Here is a 15,657-nt window from a genome sequence, read left to right as displayed (position 1 = left end):
GGAAAAGGACTCATATCAGTTTGTCAAGAAATGTAAGCAATATCAAATTCATGGAGACCTCATACATGCGCCAGTGCAAGAACTTCAACCAATTGCGTCTCCTTGGCCCTTTTGTCAGTGGGGACTCAATCTCATAGGCAAGATTCACCCTCCTTCTTCCAATGATCATAAATTCATTATCACTGCCATAGAATATTTCACAAAATGGATTGAAGCCATGCCTCTCACACAAGTCACTGGAAAACAGATTGCTACGTTCATCCTCAACTATATCATTTGCCGATACGTTATTTATTTTTCCATTATCACTGATAACGGGCGCCCCTTCAAAAATCAGGATGTTCATGAACTTTGTGACCGCTTCCATATTTCTCATCATTTCTCCATGCCATATTACCCCCAAGGTAATGGTCAAGCTAAGGCATCTAATAAGACAATCCTTAAAATCCTAAAAAAGACAGTCGACGATGCTGGCCATAATTGGCATATCCAACTTAATCCTGCACTTTGGGCCTACCGCACAAGTGTTCGCACACCCACAAGAGCCACACCCTATTCACTTGTCTATGGTGCTAAAGCCATCTTGCGTATTGAGGTCAAGCTACCCTCTTTACGAGTCTCTTTGCAAAACATTATCAGTAAGGTATCCTGCACTTGTGTAATCAATCTTGTGCCTGTGTAATCCTACGCCTGTGTTATCAATCCTACGCCTGTGTCATGCATTCTGCTCCTGTGTAAAGTCCAGAAATAGAGGTAAAAAAGAAGTGTTTTTACTTGATAATTGTTTTGTTTTGCATTTTGTTTCTGCTTTTTGGTTTTTTGGTACTGATTCTCTGTGCAGCACCTTGGCATATGCATGACAAAGACAACAAATGAAACTACTAACATGTTTTGTGCAGGATCGATAGTCAAAGACTAAACATATCAAACTTCTGACTTGGGTTTTGTAGGTTGCCTTGGACATACAACTAAACTTTGTGTTTGTAATTAATATATTAGGCACCTAGTGATTTCTAAATAGGATGGAATGAATGTATGTTTGATTTGATTGTTGAGTTTGACATTGGAGTAGGAGAGTATGCTTTCATCCTTCTTAGGGTGATCAGAAATCCAGATCTTCAATACCATGCTCATGTCTTTGATTGTGTGTCACCTTTAGAGGGCCTGCCTTCCTGACCATTTGCTTCTGCAAGCAAGTGATAATCGTGAGAAGGGAATGACCCAAAGTGAGTACGGCTAGAATACCTTGGCATTCTAACTCACTATAAACAAATACCTGATGGGCGAAAGCTTTGAAGGAAGGGTTACGTGGGAATTGCAGTTACTTGGGAAGTGATGACCCTTGGACTCTTTCTCATATCAACATCTAAGTAGGACCTCGCGGTCTAAATGGTGCTTGCGCAACTACATTTGTTTGGTATCTTGATGGGCTTAATGTCTCAATCACGCTTGCGTGACATCAAGGAGTAATGCTTAACATAAATCCTTACTAAACACCTTGTTTTTAGAGGCCAAAAACCCTTCTAGTTGCTTGAGAAGGACAAGTTCGAATACTTGGAAGAAATACTAAGTTCACCATGGGGAGATTTCCATGGGGACTGATGCTTGGCTGCCCTGAGCAGTGAGTGCCATGGAGGGGAGCCCGTGGGGCCAAGCATCTATGTATTCTCCTTGAATCGCATAACAAGTCTACCTCTCAAGTACTTAATGTCCTTGCCTACCATAAGAAATATGTGAATGAGCATGATTGTATTGAGTCTAAGTTGAAATATCTTGTCTTCTTTGTTTGTCAAAAGTTGAATTGCATATCATTTCAAAAAAAAGGCAAATTGGTTCAAAACATGGTTAAACACATGAACATTTCATTCAACAAAGTTCAATACACCTTCAAACATGGTTATCAAACATTGTTCAAAATCTTGTCTCAACATTCATGTCACTTACATTTAGGTTCATCCTAGGTTGCATTTTGCAAAGTTCATTGTCAAGTACCAAGGTTAGGTTTCACCTAAGTCATACTCCTTTGCATATCAATAAGGGTCATCCATTTGCATGTGTCCTCTTACATTAGAGTAATACCATTGTCATACATTCATATCTGCATACCCTAAGTCTCTTCATTAAGCTTAGGTCATTATCATATCATATTAGGGTCATTTGCATAGTAATTGTCCCTTTGCATATAGTGTCAAAACTAGGTTTTGTCATACTTGAGTAATGCAAATCTTTGATAAACCCTAAGTTATTGTTAGGAAGTCTTGACCTTATCAAACTTTTGTCTTTTTGTCATCAATATCATTTGGTCAAACCTAGCTTAGTATCCAAGCATATTACGGGAGACATTGTCATTTTGTCCTTTTGTCACTTGGTCCTTTTGTCCTTTGAGGTCTAGACATCATTTTCAATTTCCTAAGGGTCTCTTTTAGATTTGCATTCCAAAAAGTTTGTCAAAATCTTGAAAAAACAACCAAAAACATAGGTTGCATTCTTGCCATAGATTGCATTCTCATTTATTTAGTTTGCATTTAGTTGCATATCATACATCATCCTTGAAAAATTCCAAAAAAAATATTGCATTTGCATAGTGACATGTCTATTGAAACAAGGTTTCAAGCACCAATGATGCAACAAAGTTTGACATATCAACTGAGAATCCAATCACAATTTTATCCAACCCAACAGCAAGGCAATATCGATCAAACTTTCTATGATGAAACAAATGTCCAAATACAAAAACTAGAGGAGAAACTAGCTCAAGAAAATGAGATTTTGGAACAAAGAGTGAAAAACATTGAGAAGAATAGATCGCAAATGTCCAAAATGTTTCAAAAATTTGCAGGTCGAAATCCAAAGATTGAGCCAATTGATGTAAGATCTCTTCTTGAATGATCAGACATACCAGCTCTCCTCTTCCAAATAGAGATGATGAAACAATTTCAAGAAAGGAGACAACATCAGCAACAACATTATGTGTCTCCACAACAAGAACAAGAAGGTGTTTACTATCAATCAGATTTTCAACCATCACAACTAATTGTTCAACATTTCCAACAGACACAACCAATGGTCCAACATTTACAACCAACACAACCAATGGTCCAATTTCAACAATATGTCCAACCAACTATACAATGTCCACAAATAGTTCAACCAATGGTGGAATATCAAGAAGTTCAATCAACATATCAATGTCAACAACCACAACCAAACATTCAAAAACAAAGGTTGCAGCACACACCAAGCCAAATTTTGAACATGTCAAACCAATTTGATCAACATCTAGTTCGAAATCAAAACATGACATCAGACCAGAACCAAGTCCTTTCCAAACAAGTTCAAATTCCAGAGACAACTATGTCAAAACCTCGAAAGAAAGGTGGCTTTATTGCAATGATCTTAAGGAAACTACCAAGTGAGTTCTTTGAGGAAGATCAAGATAATACACTTATCTCTAGCAATGCCTCATCCCCCCACAAACAAATTGACTCTCCAGTGGCATCTATCCCTACACATTTAGAAGCTTCACAAGAACCTTCCATATTGTCCTCATCAAACAATACACCCAAGGATGCAATTACCCAAGGGCTATCCATAATTGATTTCCAAGATAATCCAATTCATGATGCACATCCTTGTCATGTTTCAGAAATACAAGACCCAATGCCACCATGCACTTTATTGCCATTACCTGTTTTAGAGGATCCCATTCGAAGTCCCTCTTCCTCATGTTCAAGCATTGATTCCTTGCCAGAATCCATCACAAATGTTCAAAGTGCATTTCCTTCATGCCAAAACATTGATCCCTTGTCAGAATCCCCCATGCATATCCAAAGTCCAACCCCATGTCAAGAGGATAATTTAGAGCATGAAGAAATGTGTCTTAAAAAAGATCAAGATCAAGATCCCAAAACCTTATAATCCCATCCAATTGTTGACCAGGACCCCATCTTCCCAAACACTCACGATGATTCCCCTATCCTTGTCCATCCTATCCAAAGTCCTATTGACACTCCATTCCCTGAGAAAGATCAAGATATCCTAGTCCATCCAATCCCAAACGATCCCCTTCCATTTCATGAAAAAAATGTCTTTTCAAATCCCATTGGCATTCCACTTCCTAAGAAAGATCAAGATATCCTTTCCATCCTTTTCGATGATCTTATTGAAAGTCAAGAGAAGAGAACCTTTAAAGAGGATTCCAATGATCTTCCTCCTTGTCAAGATCAAATTATTCCTTTAAATCCTCCACAAGATCCTTTTGTTCCTCCATCTACTTGTCTTAATGCTCCATATACACTCCAAGATCGTATTTCTTGTGATGATCCCATTATTCCTCCCATTCCATCTCTTGAAGAGCCTATCATTGAACCATGTCCACAACACAATCCTAGTCCCCCTCACGATCCTAATCCCACTCATGATTCTAACGTGCCAGTGCAAGATGTTCATGAACCCTCGACATGCATAATGGGTTCTTCCTCTTTGGTGCAATCCGATCCACTTCAAGATATCATTATTTCTCTCATATCATATCCACCTCATAATGGACTTGTGTCTTCTTCCCAAAGAAAAGAGTATCCTACAAGTCAAGATATTCATAAAGGCAAAGGGGTAGACCTTCACAAGCAAGAACCCTTCCATATCGAAGAATATACTAATGGTCATGGCTACAGAGCTCACACTCAAGGCGTTAGTATCCCTTCAAAGTCAAAATCCAAATGTCCACTTTCCCCATCATCACTTCCATCCATTCTAGGTCCCTATATCCCTCCATCTCCTATGCAACATCAGCAAAGGCACACATCTTTGAGAACCTTCCAGTCATCCAAAAGAACTCCATTTCATTCATATCCATCCATGCATTCATTTCCCTCTCCAAGCAATTTGGATGCCAAGTATAAAAGTCATAAGTCTAGAAATCCACATGTATTCAAGGATCAACATGTCCAATATAATCGACATGTGAAAACAAAGAACAATATGATCTATAAAGAAAAAGAAATATCCAAAAGGCCACAAAGGCCCATTGAGCAAAATAAAGCAAAGTCAAAATATATATGGGTTCCTAAATCCCTTGTGCAAGCAATGCACTCCAAGGAACCACAAAAGCATGAAAAATCAAAAACCATGTGGATCCCTAAGCAGCTCCTTGAAGCACAAAAGCCTAAAGAAACATCAAAATTGGCATCTACAATTGCTATTCCTCCATCCAAACATTCCAAGTCTATTCCTTCATCACCTTCTTTATCCATTTTGGGCCCTTATGTCCCACAATCCATAGCCTTTCCTTCGTCAAAATCTCAATATCCAAAATACATCTTTCCTCCATCAGTCCATCACCCCTCAAGGTGTGTGCCAATGTCAATCTTGCCAACATTTCTATCCACTCAAGCACAGTTCTTCCAATACCCTATCCATTATCCAATGCATATTTTCCATCCTTCGATCCCTTTGATCCCATCCCTTGCATAAATCCTTGCCTTAGTTTCATCTCTTTTTCCATGTCCTTATCCTACCAACGTCTTTGAGCATACTTTTAAAGGTCATGGTCCATTTTTTTCAAGGCTACTATCCAAAAAAAAAAAAAAGATGCTTGAGTCCTTCCATCCCCTATCATGTGTCCATCTTCTATTGAAAAAGTCAAAATGCAAAATCCAAAAAAAAAAAATGTAAAAAAAAAAACAAAAGAAAAGAAAAAAAAAAGTAAAGCAAAAAAAAATCTATCCACTGGTGAAAACCTGGCAAACAGGCGCCTTGGGCAAGTACCATGATGAAAACCTGGCAAACAGGCATCATGTGTAATCTATGAACTCCTTGCACACCGCACTTGGGGGCAGGTTTTATCCTATCATATCCTTTTGTCCTTCATTTTTCCATTATCCTATCATACCATGTCATTACCCTTCATATCCTATTGTCCCTCATGTCCAGTTTCTCTTTCCACCTTTGATCTTGACAAGGCTGAGGATCTTCATGAGCATCATGTATCTTGTTTGCAGCTTTTAGTCCATCATAGCTTTTGGTCATTTATCCATTTGCTTATTATAACTTTTCATCCATATTCCATGTCTTATTGCAACTTTTTGCCACTATCCCTTAGCCAATCCCGACCTTCAGTCCATGTCCCTTATCCATTCTTGGTCTTTCTTATCCTATCCATATCTTATCACTATCCATACACTCTTTCTGTCCCTTGATCTTGATCTAACATAAGGACGCAAAATTTAAACATGGTTTCAAAAACCTCTTGACATGTCCCTCATGCCATGTCACTGCTTTACATTGTCATATCCAGTCTCGTCCCATCACGCAATAGCCCTTGAAAATTGCATCTGTATTGTCTCCATACTAAAAGGCCTTCGTCTTTCCTCTATCCACCATCATTTCAGCAAGCCTATTTATTCACCTGTCATAGTCCTTGCCTTGCTAGACACTGGGGGCAAAAATCCTGAAAATTGAAAAAAAAAAATCAAATAATGTCCTGAAATAATTCATAAAAATTGAAAAACTGTCTTGAAATAATCCAAAAAAATTGAAAATTGTCTTGAAATAAAAGAAAAAAAATTGAAAAATGTCCTGAAATAATCCAAAAAAAAAAATCAAATAATGTCTTGAAATAATTCATAAAAATTGAAAAACTGTCTTGAAATAATCCAAAAAAATTGAAAAATGTCCTAAAATAAAAGAAAAAAAATTGAAAAATGTCCTGAAAAAATCAAAGAAAAAAAATTGAAAAATGCCCTGAAAAAATCAAAAAAAATAAATTGAAAAAAGTCCTAAAATAAAAGAAAAAAAACTGAAAAATGTCCTGAAATAATCCAAAATAACTGAAAAATGTCCTGAAATAATCCAAAAAAAAAAATCAAATATGATCCTGAAAAAAAATGAACAAAAAAAAATTGTAAAAAAACTCAAAAATCGACAAAAGCAAAACATAAATATCCCTTTTGTGTATAAGACAAATCACTGAGCATCCCTCCAACGACACTTGCAATCAACATTGTGCTTTAATGAAATCATGCGTAAACAGATGAACTTTTTCCATCAAACCAGACATTCAAACGGATCAAAATTGTCATATCAATCGAACATTACCATCAATATCATTTGTCCTTGTCTCTACTATCACGAGTCTTACATAGGGTGTGGTATACTCGAAACCAGACTGTGTCCTGTCTTAGATGGGGTACCACATTCCTTGAAACCAGACAACATGATCGTCCTATCAGCACTTTCAACTTTTGACAACGAAGATCAAGGTGTTTGTTTGATTTGTTGGAATTTGTGCATCTTATCTTTTTACTGATTTTATCTTTGGCTTCAATCATGTTCCTATGTTGCTCGATGATGTCACTGAGTGATTTAGAGTGACCGGGATGGTTCATGGTCTCTTTCTTTTTTTGTTGTGATTGTTGTTTGTCTGCGATGTGTCTGTCTTTTGCAAAAAGGGTTGCATTTCAGCTCTGGCCTTCAATGCCATGATGCTACGCATCCATTTTGCTACATTAAAATAAAGGTTCTCACCTACAAAGTGCATTACTGAAAGCAAGTTTTTCTTTGTCTCTACCTGTCCTCTATCTCATTTCTTCTTACTAACATTTCTTCCATCAGTTCGGATAGATCTTTGTCAATACATAGATGGACGTGCACTCTCTCCATCTCATGTTGGTCGCGGTCTTTTGTGTCTTCAATTGCTTGTCCTTCGTGCATCCAATCTTCGATTGTCGGTCCGTTCGATCTTATCATTTTTATCGATCAATTGGCCTCTTCTCTGCATGTTTCCGGCCAATTCCTCGAGGGGGCATGCATATGTCATTATCATTGTCTGGGGCATTTTCATTATTGTTCTTTGAAACAACGCTTAAAATCACATTGTCTCAAAGAGGGGCAAAATTTAGACGTCTAAAAATGGTCAATGCTTGCGGAGTCATACTTTAACATTTCCGCATTGCCTCATTTTAGGTTTTTGCGTCGCATTAACATTCCTCCTATGTCACGCACTTGGTCTTTATCATTTGTGAGCATCGAGTCTTTCTTCTACATTCTTCATTTGTCTTGCTTTCGAATTTGGTCTTGTCGATAACAATCTTTAATCATGATTTTGGTCGATCTTGTCAATCTCTTATCAACTTGTCAATCTCGTCGTTTTATGATCGATTTGTCATCAATCCTTGTCCTCTTCAATCATGTCAATTTGGATCAATTTGTCATTGTTCCTTGGCACATTTATCAATCAAATCATTTATCACATTGGTCCTTTGTTAATTAGAATCAAATCGATATCAATTATCTTTCATCAAGACCTAATTGTCATCTTTGCATTGCTAATTCATCTTTTAGGGTTTCATGATTTAATCATTTAACCTTGTTTGTCATTTCTCTCTCTAGGATTAATAAATTATTTATTTATCCTAAGTCTTCTCATCGCAATTAAATGTTCATTTAATTGGCTAATTATTCCTCTTTTTGTGAATTAATTAATAAATGACAAATTATTAATTAATTTACCTAATTCCTTATTTCCTAATTTCCATCAATTTCTAATTTCCTAATTTCCATCAATTTTCTAATTTTCTATTTTCTAATTCCTAATTTCATGGGAATGACATAGAAATTTGTCATAATTTGTCATAATTGACAATCAATCAATTCTTGACATAGAAATTTGTCATAAATTGTCATGAATTATCAATCAATCAAATTTTGCATAGAAAGTGCATAATTTGTCATAAATTGTCATAATTGACATTTTTGATTTGCAATTTCTATTTGAATTGAATCATGCTAATTTGATCTTTTTCTCCAATTTCTCTATAAATTGGATGAATTTCTTCAATCCCAACTAATGAGAATGAGAATGATAATGAGAATAATCACTTTCTCGAATCAATCACACTTCGAGTACTCTTGAGCAATCATCTTGTCTACTTGCTTTCATATCATAATCATGCACTAGTAGGTGAGATCCACAACAAAGCTATTTGGAGAAGAAAGAAGGATAATGGAGCCGCATGAAGGAAGCATTCAGATCTACATTTGGTTTGCATGGTCTTTAGTTTTGAATGTTTCATTTTCATGTCTTTATTGAGTGTTTTTAGGATTGATCATTGCAATGAGCTTTTGTGATTGAGCTAAGATTAGTATTTGATATTTGCTTTGATGATTTCCGATTTTGTAGCTGCAGAATCCATTTTAACAATGTCACATGCAACGCCATGGCAACTATACTTCGACGACTCATACACATAGCATGGGGCAGAAGCTGGCATCCTCTTTATAACTCCTCAAGGGGATTCTATACCAAAGTCATACCACTTATCATTTCCTTGCACTAACAATATAGCGGAATATGAGGCATTAACAACTGGATTACGGATTGCAGTTCAGTGGAAGATCCAGGATCTTCGTGCTTTTGGGGACTCTCAACTTGTAATCCGTCAAGAAACTGATGATTATCAAACAAAAGATGAAAAATTAATGCCTTACAAACAAATGGTGGATGACCTGAAACAACACTTCACAAAGATAGATTTTGAGAAGATACCAAGAGAGCAGAATCGAGCCGCAGATGCCATGGCTACAATTGCTTCACTGATCGATCTACCTCAAAATGAGACCCGCTATGAGTTCTTGGTGGATAACCTTTTGGTTCCTTCATATGAAATCGTTCCTACTGAGATGATATGTGTAGTCGGTCCTGAGTCCTAGTTATATGGTTCCATTTTCACATACCTTCGTGACAATACCCTACCTCCTGATTTATCCAATAACCAACATCGCACTTTTATTCGCCAATCCTCTCGATATGTCATTTTAGCTAATATCCTATACCGGTGAGGTCTAGATGGCACTCTTCTTAGATGTTTAGAAAGGGACGAAGCTCAGATTGCGTTACGTGAAGTACATGAAGGGATATGTGGTCCACATGCTAGTGGTCCTACCTTAGCCAAGAAACTCATCAGGATTGGATATTACTGGCCCAATATGGAAAAGGACTCATATCAGTTTGTCAAGAAATGTAAGCAATGTCAAATTCATGGAGACCTCATACATGCGCCAGTGCAAGAACTTCAACCAATTGCGTCTCCTTGGCCCTTTTGTCAGTGGGGACTCAATCTCATAGGCAAGATTCACCCTCCTTCTTCCAATGGTCATAAATTCATTATCACTGCCATAGAATATTTCACAAAATGGATTGAAGCCATGCCTCTCACACAAGTCACTGGAAAACAGTTTGCTACGTTCATCCTCAACTATATCATTTGCCAATACGGTATTTCTGTTTCCATTATCACTGATAACGGGTGCCCCTTCAAAAATTAGGATGTTCATGAGCTTTGTGACCACTTCCATATTTCTCATCATTTCTCCATGCCATATTACCCCCAAGGTAATGGTCAAGCTAAGGCATGTAATAAGACAATCCTTAAAATCCTAAAAAAGACAGTCGACGACGCTGGCCGTAATTGGCATATCCAACTTAGTCCTACACTTTGGGCCTACTGCACAAGTGTTCACACACCCACAAGAGCCACACCCTATTCACTTGTCTACGGTGCTGAAGCCATCTTGCGTATTGAGGTCAAGCTACCATCTTTACGAGTCTCTTTGCAAAACATTATCAGTGATGAAGACTATAGGGTCTCCCGCTTACAAGAACTTGAACTACTGGATGAATGAAGACAAACTGCTTTTAATCATCTTAAGGCTTATCAACAATGAATGAGTCGCAGCTACAATCACAAGGTCAAGCCTCACACATTTGAGGTAAATGATCTGGTTCTCAGAGAAAATCCCAAAAATCAGCAAGACAGAGAGAAGAAGGGCAAGTTCGAACCAAATTGGCTTGGTCCTTACATCATTATAGTAGCATATGGATCTGGGGCATATCAGCTCTCAACTACAGAAGGTGAACCTTTGGAGGATCTTATCAATAGCATGCACCTTCGCAGGTTTTACACATAGCTCTTCAGAGTATCCTAATTCAAAAAATACAAAAAAAATCAAAAATTTCAAAAATACAAAAAAATCAAAAAAATTCAAAAATACAAAAAAAATAAATTATAAAACAAAAAAATCGTTACTTGGTGAAAACCTGGCAAACAAGCGCCTTGTGACACAAAAAACATTGAAAAATCAAAAAAAGTGAAGAGAAATAATTTCGTCCAATAGTGAAAACCACTTCTGTGGCGCCCTGGGCAAGTACCATGGTGAAAATTGGGTCACCAGTGCCATGTGTAGAGACATTGCTCCTCCCTCCTTTAGGATTCTCTTTCATCATTTCACTTTGCACACACTCACGACCAATTCATCCATAATAAAACTTACCCATTCCCATCATGGCTTGTTATTGATCTACCCAAAATTGGTTAAGCCATTCATAATAAACCTCCCTTTTCCTCCCTTTCCATCCATAATAAATCAGATCCTATCTGTGGCTAAGGCAAATCCTACATCTAGTGATGTGTGTGGAACTGAGAACATCACATGTTTCAAGGAGTATAGTTTCTTCCAGCTTCCTTTAGTCTATCTGTGCACAATCCGCAATAAAGCAACATTTGCATCACAGATCCACAATAAAGTTTCACCTTCTCCATAATAAAGTATCAGTTGCATGGATTCAGTCAGTTTCAGATGAGACACATTAGCAACAATGGGCTTCAACAAATCAAATCTTTCAATAGACTCAGACAACATTATGGTTCAGTGCTATCTATCCATTTTGTGAAAGTAAACATTGTGACCACAATCAAATAAGACTTATACAAGTGACAAGAGACACTAAATTTGAGGACTACAGTGGATGTTGGTGTCGAGTCTTGGTTTTCTTTTGATTTTATCTTTTGGTGACATGTCTTTTAGCTTTTCCAGGATGTCTCTGACTAGAGATTTTATCTCCAGGATGTCTTTGACTAGAAAGGCGAGGATGGGGCATCGTCACCTATTTGTATTTGCTATCTGTGGATTGTCTTTTAGTAATGCTATGACTTGTCCAAGGATATGAGGACACTGTGAGTCTAGTGTGAACTGGGGCATTCCTTGTTTGCGACTGTCTTATCTCTATGCAAACGGGTACAATGACTTTCTGGGTCGAACATATGCCTCAATTGTCATAACCTACTTGCCATAATAAAGCTCAATGATGATAATGCACAAGAAGCTCTTTCACTTTCATATCTTCTGTCTTTCATCCCCCTTTCTTGATTGACTTCCATTGTCCTTCTCGAGTCTACATAGCCTGCTATCACATGACTGAGTATAATGACACACCAAAAACATTTGCATTTCATGTAGTTGCACCTACATTATCACATATTAAGCATTTCATACATACATATAGATATCACAATTGCATCACATCCTGCACACAACACCTATTAGCACAATTTACATTTGCATTATCATATTCATCTGCATTACATACATTCACATTTGCATCATGCATAACATATAAAAACATAAAAGAACAAAAAATAAAAATAAAAAATATTGCATTTCATCATATACATATTTGCATCCATGTCATAAGCATCACATAAGAACATCTCATCACATAGGTACACATGCATATAGCTGCCACAAAGATGAATCATCTCATATATATATATATATATATAAAGTGTCATGATACAATGATGTCAAAATCATATGGCTACAATCACCCGCAGGTGTCTACATCATCATACAAAAATGGTACAATACTGATACATAAGGAGCCCTCTACGGCTATGATGAACTCCCTCCCTCGAAGCCGCCTGGCCTCAACAGAATCTGAGCTCCCGAAGGACCTACCCTAGGATCATCCCTCCTATCCCCTCTATCTAGTGGTGGTGGAGGACCCATAACCCCACCACTTGATGCTATCTCCTCTGGCTCCCTCCCATAGCTGTCGCTATCCGTGATGGTCTATGGAAGCTCCTCGCCCGCTGATCAGCTGGCACCGCACCATAATAGAGATCCCGCCAGTAACCGATCTCCTCCCCTGCCTGTAGGATGTAGGCATATCCAGCCCCTGTGTCCTCTGCCGCCTGCCTCCCAGCCCTTAGTGCTGTCTCAGCCTCTGTGTAGCATTGAATGGCCTGATCCCGCTCCTGCTCAGTATCTCTGAGCCGCCTCCTGAGCCTATCCCTCTCCCTCTCTAGCTCCTAGATCTCATCTGCCTATCCTTGGAAAATCTCCCTCAGCTCCGTCAGCTCATCCTCCTCTGCCTCAGCCCCCTGTGGCTCTGCTTGTGGCTCCCCCTGTATGGGTGCCTGCCCCTATGCCTGTGCCTGTACTAGTGTCTGTCCCTGTACCTGTCCCTATACCTACACCTGTCTGGGACCCTGTGCTGTTGGCACCTATACTGGTAATCCACTGCGACCTCTCACCACCCGAGCCTGCCTATCCTCTCCACCCTCCCTCCACGGTGCCACCCTCCTCTCTCCAAATTTCCCCCTCCTCCTCCATCGGCCTCTACCCCCATCATCTCCATCATCATCACCATCCCCACCACCATCTCCATCTAGTAGCTCTCCTGGATCCATCAGGCGTAGGAATGGATGCTTGGCCTAGTATGCTATGTACTTGACATCCATGCCGACATCCTCAATCTCTGGCCACATGTCCCAGGGTAGGGGCATCATCTCTACTAGCTATGTAATAGCCTGATCATATGATAATAAAGGCCCAAACTGTGCCTGATCTCTGACAGTCCATGCATACATGCCTGAACCCTGTGGCATCCGCTGGATCCTGCCAAACTACCTGCCCACCCCGTCCACTAGCTGCCTCTCTAGTACATAGGGTGTCCACCCAATCAGATACCTTCTCTAGAAGGTGTAGGGCAGCTCTACCGCATCATCCTCCCACTGCTCGCATCCTAGGTATGGCCTCCATATGACCATATCAATGTCATCAATCACCCGCCACCAGTGCTCTAACCTACCAATCCATGGCTACGAAGTGATCATGTCGTACAAGTGTACGAAACTGTGTCCATGACCTCTGCCCCTGAAATGTATCGGTCTTTTCACTGGCAGATGCTCATAGGCCCACACTTGTAATAGTGTGACCCCGTAGCCCAATCCCACTAACCCATGGTACACAAATTGATGCAGCTCATAATATAGGTGTGCTAGCACACACGGTCCCCAGGCATATCTGGTGTGCTGTGTCACCAGTGTCTCCAATGCTCCTCCCCAACCCACAACCAACCCTTGTGTCGCTCTATCAGGACACAAGAACCCACTGATTGCTCCTCCTATCACTGTTGGCAGTGCTAATCCTGTAGCTGTCATGGTGTCCCAAGCCACATGCCCTGCCCTCATCTCCAGTCCTAGGTCCTGGAACACTCGTCTCAAGGCCTCCCTGTCTCCATCTCAATCATAGGGAATCAGATCCCCATCGATCGGTATCCTCAAGATCCTATATACATCCTCGAGGGTGACTGTCATCTCCCCCATCGGCAAATGAAAGGTGCAAGTCTCGGAGTGCCACCTCTTCGCCAGTGTAGTCAGCAGTCCCATGTTCGCCCGAAACTCAGGCACATACAAAATATGTCTCAATCCCATAGCCTCAATCGCAATTCGGTCCTCAGCTATCAACTCCGGTCGCAACCTTTGAGTCGACGGGAATCTCTCCCGTGACTCCAACATAGGCAAATACTCCTGCAGTCAAGCAAATCAATCATGTCATCATCGTGGCATTCAATGTTCATCACAAAATGCTACTTTTTCTCTAAGTGCATATGGCATTCTATCCTAGTGACACTCACTGTTCATCACAAAGTGTTGCTATCTATCCTAGTGACACTCACTGTTCATCACAAAGTGTTGCTATTTATCCTAGTAGTACTCCCTGTTCATCACAAAGTACTACGTGTGTTGCACTCACTGTTCATCACAAAGTGCTACTCACATTTGCACTCACTGTTCATCACAAAGTGCTGCTCATATTTTAGTACTCCTTGTTCATCACAAAGTACTATATCTTGGTACTCACTGTTCATCACAAAGTGCCTTGATCTATCCTATCTTAGGGCCTCTACTTGAGTATCCTCTTGAGTAGTTTCCTAATTGGCAACGTATGTTCCATCACAGAATTGTCAATTCTAGCCCTATTTGTTATCCTGGTCTTCCCTAGAGGACCTACTTAAGTGTATCCTCTCAGCAGCTTATCCAATCGACAACGTATGTTCATCACAGAACTGCCGATTTGACCTAGAAGACAAAAATTCACATTTTTGGACATAAACGCGCTTTCCTGACATAAATGTGCTTGAAGACTGCATAAACGCACCTGTTTTACATAGACGTGCCTATGCTCTACATAGATGTTCCTGGGTGACACAAATGTGCCTTCTTGGCATAGACGTGCCTACACAGCACAGACATGGCTACATTCGACACAAACGCGTTTTCCATCATAGACGCGCCTGGCACAAACACAGACGCGCCTAGCAATCATAGATGCGCCTGGCACCAACGCAGACGTGCCTGGACATTTTTTTGACATTTTTGGACCCTAACCTAAAGCGCATTTATTTCCCTATCTAGCATGCATTAATGACAACAATAAATACAGCAAAGTACGAGGAGGTTTTGTGGTACTTACCGGGTCTCCTGCCTCTGCTGGCCTCTAGAATCGGTGAACGCGATCAAATCTATGAACAAAGGC

Source organism: Cryptomeria japonica, chromosome 9 (genome assembly GCF_030272615.1).
Source record: "Cryptomeria japonica chromosome 9, Sugi_1.0, whole genome shotgun sequence".
Lineage (NCBI taxonomy): Eukaryota > Viridiplantae > Streptophyta > Pinopsida > Cupressales > Cupressaceae > Cryptomeria > Cryptomeria japonica.
The sequence above is the reverse complement of the archived record's forward strand: the minus strand, read 5'-3'. Positions refer to the sequence as shown.